Genomic DNA, 10,165 nt, shown 5'->3' on the forward strand with positions numbered 1-10,165 from the left:
TGCATATGCATTAAATAAATTTTATATTATGATACAATGTTATACATTATATAATACATACATTCTAGTGTACATTAATATTGTAGGATGTAAAAGGAATATATATTATATTTTGGTATATACATAATATATCCAATTATAATAATACACCTACATTTATACATAATTATAACAAGATATATATTATACTACATTAGAGTGGTGAAAATAGACACTTGTTTTGTTCCTGATCTTAGAGGACAAGTTTCCAAATGCCCCCCACTGAGTATTATCTTAGATGTAGTCTTGACATATATATCCTTAATCGTGTTGAAGTATATTCCTTCCATAACCAATTTGTTGAGAATGTTACCGTGAAAGATATTGAATTTTGTCAAAATGCTTTTCCTACACCTATGTATATGATCGTATGTTTGTTTTTCTTTCATTCTATTAAAGTAGCATATCACGTTTATTAATTGATGTATGTTGAATCATACTTGGATCCCAGGGATAAGTCCTACTTGGTCATGGTATATTATCCTCGCGTGCTGTTAAATTCAATCTGCTAATATTCTTTGAACATTTGCATCTATAGCCATGAGGAGTATTTTTTTTTTTTACCTATACTATCCTTATCTAGCTTAGGTATCAGGGTAATGCTGGCCTCATAATATGAGTTTGGACTCTTTCCTCCTCTACAAATTTTTGGAAGAGTCAAGGTGGACTGGCATTAATTCTCTAAATGTTTGGTAGAACTTGCCACAGAAGTCATCTAATTCTGAGCTTTTCTTTGTTGGGAGATTTTAATTACTGATTCAGTCTGCCTGCATGTTATCTCACTGCTAAGATTTTTTATTATTCACGATTCTTTTGTGACTTAAAAATTTATTTAGTTAGTCAGTGATTCTGCTATTTTTTTTCTAGTTTGTGCCGGGCTTGGTGGATAACAGCCTATTCCCTTACAGATCTGGTGCCTCTTATACCAGATGATCACTTACACAATTTGGGTGGTGGCAAATGTTCTAGTGAAGTGATGGAGGTGATTGGAATGTAGCACAGACCATTTGGGACTGGTTCACATAGCAGTAGAACTATAAGTCATAGATGCAAAATCTACAAGTCCTTTTGAATTGTGTGCTTTGAACTAGCACCGTGTCATTTGTACAATATTCTCCTGGTCAAACTAATCAACAAAGCCCATCTTGATTCAAAGGATGGGAAAACAGATATTACTTCTTGATGGGAGAGCTGCGTTTTTCTAATTCCTCATTTTCTTCATCAACTTTAATATTTTCTCTTGTCCCCTTTATTGTCATAAAACACGAAACCTCTGATGTATTTGAAAATTAAATGACATCTAAGCCCAACTCAGAACCTTGTTATAGTCCTCTCCTTTGTTGCTAGGAATAGTCTTCTGCTGCCAGCACTACAGTACAAAAAAGCCCTATAAGTTAGATTAAACCAGTCACATGAAAGACGGCTATTTGGATTTAAGTGTAATTTTTCAGGCCTTTTTCCTTGCAATATCATGAAGAAGGTGCAAAATGTTTGGATCATTTTGGAGTATTATGAAAAAAAAAAACTTTAGCGGTTTTGTTTATTTTTATCTCTGCGTATATACCTGCAAAAAATTAAGTAGACACCTGGCCCTTCCTCTAATAAAACTAGATATTAAAATATGTGAACTGAAATTTATATTCTTATTTAATTCACTAGATAAAGTAACTCTTCCAAAGGTTGGATTTTTCAACATATACTAAGTATAAAATTAGCACTTGCTTTTTGCCAAATGAATTTCATGTTACTTTATTGTACTTGGGTTTTGTTGTTTTGTTATGGTTTGTTATTACCATTAATGTGTTTCTGTATTCAGAAGTTAAGGCAAAACTCTGTTTATCTAAGTAAACTATTAACTCGGGTCATTTCCCAAGGAGCTTTCTTTCCAGTTATTATATTCCCCTAATAAATGCAAATTAAGTAATTATCTAGTTAAATTTTGACTAGGCATTATTCATCTGAGAAATTGTTGCCTTACAGTGCAAAGGAAGCATTTTTTTTCCACCTTTGGCACTTTACAATAAACTCATTCTGATCTAAATTGATTGCTGTGGGATTATCTTGGAGTTATTAAAATATTGCTGTATTGACATTCACTAATGTCTTTAATTAGCAATTTCAAATTCCAGTGTTTGGCATTAAATATGAACGATATAATTTATTATATCCCTATAGCTATTTATTCAGTTTTGTTTGCTTATCCATTGTGTATATTAAACACTTATTTGACATGTTTTGTGTTATATTTAAGCACACATTTATAGTATATTCAGATTAGCCTGTCTTCCTTTATAGTAAAAATATAGTTAAGATTGTGAATCTCTCTGAACCTGGATTAAGATAAAAGATATGTTTTTATTTTGTTTTTATTAGTTTGAAATAATTCAACAAAATATTGAATTTGTAATAAATTTAAATAATCTACACTCACACATAAAGCAAGGATATCTCACTCTTGATGAGAAATTGGTATATATCAAAAGCCAGAGAGTTTTTCTCAGAGATTTGAAATATTGGAATTTTGAATCCAAGTACCCATTGTAAAGTTATTCTCAAATGGCTTGACACTTTCTCTTTTTGGTGACTGTCATATTCATTGTGTTGCTTCTAAATTCCTGCAAAGGAAAAGCCTGAAAAAAAGAGCCAGTCGCAACAATATAAGAGAAATCATTTCATCCTTATGAATAGATAAGAGGACATCATTGAGGAATAGGGTAAGAGTGGCTTTTCTCCCTACACATCCTCTGTCTTTTGAATAATGTAAAATTTTAAACTATTTTTATTTTGTTCCATTATAGTTGGTTTACAGTGTTCTGTCAATTTTTCACAGTACAGCAAAGTGACCAAGTGACACACATATTTATGTGTGTGTATATCTATATATATCTATATAGATATATATATTCTTTATGTATATATATATAAAGAATATATGTATATATTCTTTTTATCACATTATCCTCCATCATGCTCCATCATAAGTGACTAGATATAGTTCCCAGTGCTATACAGCAGGATCTCATTGCTTATCCATTGCAAAGGAAATAGATTGCATCTTTTAACCCCAGATTCCCAGTCCATCCCCCTCCCTCCCCCTCCACCTTGACAACCACAAGTCTGTTCTCCAGGTCTATGATTTTCTTTTCTGTGGAAATGTTCATTTGTGCCATATATTAGATTCCAGATATGATTGATATCATGTGGTATTTGTCTTTCTCTTTCTGACTTACTTCACTTAATATGAGAGTTTCTAGTTCCATCCATATTACTGAAAATGGCATTATTTTGTTCTTTTTTATGGCTGAGTATTCTCCCATTGTGTGTATATACCACATCCTCCTAATCCAATCATCTGTCAATGGACATTTAGGTTGTTTCCATGTCTTGGCTATTGTGAATAGTGGTGCAATGAACATATGAATGCATGTGTTTTGGCAAGGAAAGTTTATTCTGGATATATGCCCAAGAATGGGATTGCTGGGTCATACAGTAGTTTGATATTTAGTTTTCTGAGGTACCTCCATACTGTTTTCCATGGTTGTTTTACTAATTTACATTCCCACCAACATGTAGGAGTCTCCCCATTTCTTCACACCCTCTCCAGCATTTCTTATTGGACTTAGTAATGATGCACATTCTGACTGATGTAAGGTGGTAACTTAGATTAGATTTGATTTTCATTTCTCTAATAATTAGTGATGTTGAGCATTTTTTCATGTGCTTGTTTGGCCATCTGTATATATTTTTTGGAGAAATGTCTATTCAGTTATTTTGTCCATATTTCAATTGGGTTTTTGGTTTTTATGGTGTTGAGTTGTATAAGTTATTTTTATATTTTAGAGATTAAGCCCTTGTCAGTTGCATCATTTGAAACTATTTTCTCCCATTCTGTATTTGTCTTTTTTTTTTTTATAGTTTCCTTTGCTGGGAAAAATATTGTCAGTTTGATTAGATCCCATTGATTTATATTTATGCAGATGACATGATACTATATATAGAAAACCCTAAGGATCCCTCACAAAAAATACTCAAACTGATCAATGAATTCAGCAAAGTATCAGGATACAAGATTAACATTCAGAAATAGGTTGCAGTTCTATACACTAACAATGAAATATTAGAAAAGAAATGAAAAAAATACAATGCCTTTTAAAATAACACACCCAAAAAATAAATACCTAGGAATTAACCTGATGAAGGTGAAAGACATATGCTGAGAACTATAGACATCAATCAAGGAAATTAAAGAGGATTCAAAGAAATGGAAAGATATTCCATGCTCCTGGACTGGAAGAATTGATATCATTAAAATGGCCATACTACCCAAAGCAATCTATAGATTGAGTGTAATCCCTATCAAATTACCCATGACATTGTACACAGAACTACAACAAACAATCCAAAAATTTTTATGGAACCATAAAAGACCCAGAATTTCCAAATCAATCCTGAGGAACAAAAACCAAACAGGAGACAAAACTCTTCCAGACTTCAGGCAATATTACAGAGCTGCAGTCATCAAGACAGTGTGGTACTAGTACCAAAACAGACATATAGACCAATGGAACAGAATAGAGAACTCAGAAATAAACTCAGACACTTACAGTCAATTAATCTTTGACAAAGGAGGCAATAATATAAAATGGGAAAAAGGTAGTCTTTTCAGCAAGTGGTGCTGGGAAAACAGGACAGCATGTAAATCAGTGAAAAGGGAACGCACCCTCACACCGTGCACAAAAATAAACTCAAAATGGCTTAAAGACTTAAATGTAAGACAAGACACAATCAAACTCATAGAAGAGAACATAGGCAAAACATTCTCTGACTTCAACTTTACTATTGTTTTCTCATGTCAGTCTCCCAAGACAACAGAAATAGAAGCCAAAATAATATAAATTAAAGATTGCATACTTTGGATTAGAATTGAATGTGTATCTCCATATTATCTCACCTCCTATCTGTTAATCTGATCATATTCCCTCTATAAACTAACTTCCCTAATGTAAAACAGGCAAAACAATACCAACTACATAGTTGTTCTGGGAAATAGACAAAAAATAGAGACATAAGATGATATGGATATTCCACCATTGGTGTTCATTACATACCGTTTCCTTCTTTACATTTTTGTATGTTCTTTCTAGCAAGAGTAGCAAAATGTCCTATGTTTCTGTAAAATAACAGAACTTCATTAAAAAAAGAAAAACGCATTCATTTTTTCCAAAAATGAGCATAGCATAAGGTATATGATTATAGGCAGGTTTCACAGGTTATCATTTGATGTCTCATTCAGCTATAAGTTTAGTTTGAATATTTTAAAGTTCATTTCTTAATGATTAAAAGTAACCTGGAAACTTACAACTCTGACATGAACCTAAGGTAAAAGGCTGCATTGGTGACTTTGTAGTCTTTATGATCCTTTAGGATTTCAGGTCTATACTTAACTAGGGTCCTTTCCTATTGTGTTCCTTTTGCTTGGAACATTTTTACTGTTGCTTCTTTCTTATCAATTATGGCTTTACTTTTCTTACTATACTAGCTAAAGGAAAATGCTCTCATCAGTCACCTTTCATCATATTAGCTTATATTCTTATTCTTAGTACTCATAAAAACAAGAATCTATCTTATGTGTTTATGTATAGATATTTAATATCTGTCTCTTTTAAAGGTATGAAAATTTTGAAATTTTGAAAGTTAAACTCTAATTTTCTTTTCCACCCCTCTATCTTATAAAGTATAAGTATAGTCTATCAGTATAAAGTTTGGGAGATAATATTAAACTGATAACTGATGAACAGGTGAGAGTTTCCTAGTCTGTAATCTTTTCATTTGTTTATCTTCTTTCTGGGCTTTTGCTGTCTATGAACTATTGATAGCTCTTGATGGATCTGTCTGTGATTCAGCTTAGAACCTGCACAGACAATTGATTATAACTTATCTGTGCCCAACAATGAAAGCACACTGTATCATTCTGGGCCTACCGAGGCTACCAAAATGATGTGTAAGGGGTCCAGTTCCAAATGAGGAGTAATGAAGCAGAATATGATACCAACCACTTGAACTGCTAAAAAAAAAAAAAGTAGATATGGCATTTTAAAGTAATTCTTACTGTATAAAATAGCAAAAATATTTTGAAAGTTTATAATGGAAGATTGTACTTTTTAGAAAGTCAACCTCAATGTGTATGATAAAACATCTATATTCAAACTTCATTTTTATGCCAGTAGCTTTGGATATTAAACGGACTGATACTTTTGAAAAGAACTCCTATAGCTATTTTAGTTCTCTCTCCCATTACACTTCATCTTCTTACTGCTTAGTTTTGAGCTCAAAATTTGATACAAAGTCTTCCTGTATGAATATTAGAGGATCTAATAATTATAGTTTAATAAAATGAAACTCAAGGATGAGATTCATCAACTAGAGAAATGTAGGGGTTTTTCATGCAATTTAATAACATCAAATGGCCTCTATAATCATTTCCATATAAAGCATCAAAAATGGCTTAACGGGGCTCATGCAGGTAGTTAAAAATATGCTCAGACAGATCATGTGCAAGTATAGCAATTTTATATAACTTATATTTTATTATTCTTTTTGTATACGGTGAAAACTAGATTGTCTATTTGACATTTAGTACTTTATTTTTCTAGGGTTAGAGACAGAAACATTGAAATAGAGAGATGAAAGAAATATTTAGATAACTTATATACACCAGACCTAGGACTGGCAATACTTAATCTTGTGAAAAATAGTTGTTAATACAACATTTAGGGACTCTCCAGATAGAAGCGTTAACAATACTCCATAAAATTTCAGTAAGCTAAGCATTATATGTACACATATGAAGCTATCATTGAGGTAAGTCCTAAATCCATGTGAATTTTGAGAAGTAAAGATTCAAAAGAGGCCACTCTACTATAGCTTTCAGTAGGAGAAACTGCTTTTCCATTAATCTTATTAGTGAGGGAATGCTCAATAAGAATTTTAAAAGAAAACATACTGAAAACATTAGAAGAAAATATATTTTGAATTAAATTTAAAACTAAATTATGTGATACAAGTACAAATAGAAAATCACAAAAATTATAACAAATTAACTGAGGAGTTCCCTCGTGGTGCAGTGGGTTGAGGATTTGGTGTTGGCCCTGCTGTGGCTCAAGTCACTGCTGCAGTGTGAATAGGATCCCTGACTGGGAACTTCGCCATGCCATGGACACAGCCAAACAAAAACAAAAACACATACAAAAAAGCAATGAATTAACTGACTTTCTAGCACTAGTTTGCCCCTGTAGGAACAGATGGACTTTAAGGATGTGAGAGTAAGTCACTGAGTCTCACATTTTCTCACCTGTAAAATGGCAAGAACACTACTTTGACCTAAACTGTATAATTAGGATTAATTTTTTAGGATTATGGATAAATATTCTAGGATGTTATTCAATATTTTGTTTCAACAATTCACTAGAGGCCTTATCTATTGAAAAAAGGCATCAAAAATAAAAAAGAATACAAAGATTAGAAAGAAAATTAAAACTCATTATTTTCAGGTAATATATTTGTATAAATATAAAATCCATCAAACTATTGGATATAATGAGTAAATAAGTGAATTAAAGCTAACAAAGGGAATACACAAAAACAAAGCAAAACAGAATCTTTGTCTTTCTAAATCGAGCAATGATAAGGAAGTAAATTTACATATAATTTAAAAGAAGAAAATAAAATATCAGCAATATATCCAATAAAATATGTACAAAACCTGTCAGTAAAATATTAAGAGCATTCTTGAAAAAATTCAATAAATTGAGATATATAATGTTAAATGATGATAGCACTCAAGCTATAAAGATGTCAGTTCACTCCAAATTAGATGATGGATTCAAGTGAATATCTTTAAAAATAACTGCAACTATTTTTTGCGTGGAAAGTGACAAACTGATTCTAAAATTATATTGAAATATACAATATTGATAATAGTTATAACAGTTTTGAATAACAAATGTTGAGTACCTAACACAATCAGAAATCAGGACTTACTACAATTTATCATCAATATTACTGAGAAAAATTTGTTGAGTATTATATAAAATACATTAATGGAAGAAATTAAAAAACCCCCAAATTTACTAACCCTGTAAATTTTCCTATAATCATAATAAGATTAAAATGAATTAGATAGTCTTATGGCACACTATTTTAAACTTTTTTCAGATTTTTTTAAAGAATATGAATGATACAAGAATTCACAAAAATGCATATTGAGCTAACATAAATGACTGGATTGTCAAATTAAAATCTTGTGAAATAAATATGTTACATACCCATATTACTAATAATTTTAAGATTACAGTATGTCAAGAAATAGTTGCAAATCAGACTTAGGTCTCCTCAGGACCTTCCTTTCATCATCAGACTTGGAATCTTTGCCTAGAGTAGATGATATCTATAACGAAGTACATAAATCATCTCACATATCAAGAAGCATCAAGGTTATAAGACATCTCTATTAATATCCCCGGAAATTGATTTAGCTTACTTCACATTCAATGAGGATATACTTTTCATAAACTTATAGATTGAAGATTTGTTTACCATAAGCAATTATAAAGAACAGTATGATGCCACAAACATTTCTTTGATGTGGACTGTCCTCTTAGCAATTATAATTGACCCCTTTACTAATAGATCAGTGATCAATATGCTTATATGGATATTGATCAGGTTTCTTCTTTCTTTTTCCTAGGAGCAAACTCCAGTGGTTGAGTAAAGAATAGATCAGAAGACAATTGTTTGGTTTCTCAGTTATGCACACATATATACACACTAATACTTTTATGTGCATGGAATTTCTCTGGAAGAGTCCATAAAAAATAGTAATTGTGTAAGCTCCTGCAGAAAAAAAAATTGTGAACTGGCTCTTGACATATAGGAGGAGTTTTGTTTTGTCTTATAATAATGTAATCCTTCTTACTTTGTGGTTTTTGTACCACGTGCCCAAATTAATATTTAGAAAACAGTCTAATCTTTGGATTTTTTTTTCCCGCTATACAGCATGGGGGTCAAGTTATTGGATTTTGAAAAGTGTTCTCCTTTTGTTATTGTTATTTCCCTAATACATTTTTTTCTACTGTACAGCATGGTGACCCAGTTACACATACATGCAAACATTCTTTTTTCTCTCATTATCATGCTCCATCATAAATGACTAGACATTTTTCCCAGTACTACACAGTAGGATCTCATTGCTAACAATTGAATACAATTTAAAAAAAAAGAAAAAGTGTTTATCTTGAAAATGAAATCAAAACAAATAAACAAAAAAAAAAGATTTGAGCTGTAAATTTTATAATAACTGTATATGGATTGTGTATTGCTGTGATAACCATACAGGTGGGCTTGTTCACATCTTTTTTAAGAAAGCATTTGTTCAGCTGCAAGGAATGGAAGTAGTGAATTATCTCTGGTGGCAGTATTTTCAGGATTTACCTCAGTTTTTCAGGATAGCCCCCAGCTGGTAATTGATTACTATAAGAGTTTCAGTACCTGATTGTCTCAGCTGAATATGGGACTTCTCAGAGGAGTTATATTTACTTTAGAATTCCTTGGTTTTACAAAGACCCCGTCAAACTTGTGTCACAGTTGGTGGGTCTCCTTGATCAATTTCACTGCCTCCCCATTTTCCTTTAAGATTTCAGATTTAGTCTGAAGCTTAATCTGAAAGCTTTTTCTGCATAATTATTCCTTTTTCTCTTGTCTTTCATAAGACAATGCTAACACTCCTAATTCTCTCTCATTTTCTGCTTCCCAGAGTGCAAATTAATATAGGTAATATGAGGAATGGTTCAAGCTGGTAAGATGAGATTTAGGACTGGTCTCTTAATGCCTGGTATATGGTACATGCATAGTCCTTGATACTAGATTATAGTCCAGTTATTTTAATTATCACCTGAGTTGATTTGATTATGCTCCAGTGGAGAGGAATATGCAAGTTGTTATTCAGTCATTTGAAAACTAAAGTTGAGCAAAATATACATAAGAACCCTGGTATTGATTTGTTGTTATTAAATTTCATTGACATACTCCAAAGAGACACTGAAAGTGTACAAATAGTTAGCCACAACTG

The sequence above is a fragment of the Sus scrofa genome, chromosome 16 (assembly GCF_054392235.1).
Source record: "Sus scrofa isolate SSC_HxYL_T2T_F1_AM1 chromosome 16, Sscrofa_HxYL_maternal_Yorkshire_Landrace_v2.0, whole genome shotgun sequence".
NCBI classification, from domain to species: domain Eukaryota; kingdom Metazoa; phylum Chordata; class Mammalia; order Artiodactyla; family Suidae; genus Sus; species Sus scrofa.